Below are 2500 nucleotides of genomic sequence, written 5' to 3'. Positions count from 1 at the left end.
TGGACTCGCGTAAAAAAATGTAAAATTATGTAAAATTGTGTAAAAGTTCGTCAGGCATTCTAATGCGAGTCATTAGTAAAGGTCCCCTAAAACAGTAGATTTCGATATTATGCACAACAGTGGTGCATGAATGGTATATGTATACTCTAACGTGTATGCAAAACGTAGTAATGGAAACATGATGAAAGACAAAGATTTGTGATGTGTATTGAGTGAAGTTTGCGAAACGCGTTTTATGCATACAAGCCTGCTATTCTGAGTGTAACGGCGTGAAACAATGAGAAGGTCGATTATGTCATACATATGCAGTGAATGGATTATGTGGACTTATGCAGTGTATGTAGTATGAAGAGATATTGTTTCAGGCAGAAACTGCAACACATGCAACTTTTAGAGAAAATATCTGGTCATTAATCGTACCCTGGAAAATGATATGTTGATTCTTACAATGCGGTGAAAATTTTGGGCTAAATAAATTCTGTGCAGTTGCTTTAGATTTCGGTATGTACTGTACTGTTTCTCATCGGTATGTATCATGATGTTGTCATACATAAGCAATGTTTAAAACATGTGGTATGTAACTTGCATATACACTGCCTTGAAAATGTAGACTGAAAACACTATAAAATATGAAACATTTGAAATGTATGGCTTATATAAAACCTACTATTCATATATAAAACTCAAGTAGAAATCAGACAAAGCAAGGAAGAGCTTCAATCCCTACAGATCTCTTTGGCTTTGGAACTGTGCTTCTGCTTCTAACCAGGACATATGTTCCAGCTTAACTCTACATAGTTCTATCTTGCAGCTTACCGAACGAGACAGGCGTTCAAGCTAATGCAATGTGACGAGATGTGTATGCTGTGCTCCTCTGTGTAGAGGTGTAATGGGTGCATTGTACGAGGGAGAGAAATGGGCTCAACGCTTTGTTCCTTGGCCGGACACACGCTGTAGATGAAGGCATCACATAAATGTTTAATGGACTGGGGCTGGACGTGTGTACTGCTCCAGATGCTTCTAACCGCATTGTACAATAATGCCTGTGTAGATCGAAACACGTAGGGGACTGACCAAGGGTCTCGTTGACACAGAACAGGACAATACAATATTAACGCACAGCACTGCAACACGCACACCAGTGCAGCGGATCTCGGCTTGGGTCACATACCCGGGCTTGTGTGCTTGTGTGTGCTAGCGTTCTTGGGGAAAATGCTTCGAAATTTGTCTTTCCTCTTTTCCACTTATACTCTATTTATGATTCGACTTCATTGTCTGTATGCATATCAATTTGTAGGACAAATGAGTATTTACACAGTGAAATCAAGTTTGCTCTTCTTACATTTTCTAGGTTCATCATATTTTGGAAAGCTGATGCAACCATAGGTTCGTAAATGTGCATGTCGCAGCGATGGAATATATGACTAGAGTAAGCGCACGCACAAAACACACACACACACACACACACACACGCACAAATACTCAAACCCACAAATGCTCACAAACAGACGCACACCCACATATGTATATATATATATATATATATATATATATATATAAACACACACACACACACACCTATAAAATAAATATGTATCAAAGACACGCACACACACACACACACACACACACACACATATATATTATGTATATATCAACACATGCGTGGGTGTTTCATATACAGTTTCTTTGCAGTCTTTCCTCTCCTTGTCTCATTCCTTCCCTCACTGCGACAACCAGCACTGATATACAAAAACTGCAGCTGACACATAAACTGTTCTCAGCATTAAAACACATAATGCAACAGGTCGGACACACATCACAGTGATATAGAAGACCACAACGCGAACTCTTTGCGATGGGGCACAAAACAATACGATACATTTACAGCTTTAATCTACTGAGACTGTTGTGGAATGGGTAAAAGCAGAAGGAAAAGGGAAGTGCGCTGTGTTCTCCGTCTACAAGACTATTCGGGAATGATTTATCTGTATTTTTCCACAAGGGAGCGAGCAGTTATGAAGATCCCATGATCCACAAACTGATGGGAAAGGATTACCGCGCTCCCTTCCCTTAAAGAACCTACATCTCGTACACCTCACGACAATGCACTGGTGTACAGAGATATACCCAGGCTCTGATACTCAATTCAGGTCAGGTGCAAGTCATATGGGCGAAAATAATTAAATAACGAAACAGGCTGTAATAAAGGCACCTGTCGAAACATATATAATCTAAATTACTATTTGAGTAGTTATAAAAAAAGAAGTTCATGCGTGTTGTAACAGAATCAGTTTATGTCAAGCCAGCCAGCCGGAAACCATAAATTCTGTGTTTGCAGATTGTACCTGCCAACTGTAACGTTTATGTCTGTTGATAAATACAAACTATACAGTGTGTTAGTTTTCTGCTGTTGTGTTCATGGGTATAAACATGATTCACTGTGTGTAGTGTACAGAATATATCTTCATTGTCTAAATTTCAGCAACGGCAACAGTAT

Source organism: Penaeus chinensis, chromosome 12 (genome assembly GCF_019202785.1).
Source record: "Penaeus chinensis breed Huanghai No. 1 chromosome 12, ASM1920278v2, whole genome shotgun sequence".
Lineage (NCBI taxonomy): Eukaryota > Metazoa > Arthropoda > Malacostraca > Decapoda > Penaeidae > Penaeus > Penaeus chinensis.
This window is presented reverse-complemented; position numbering follows the sequence as displayed.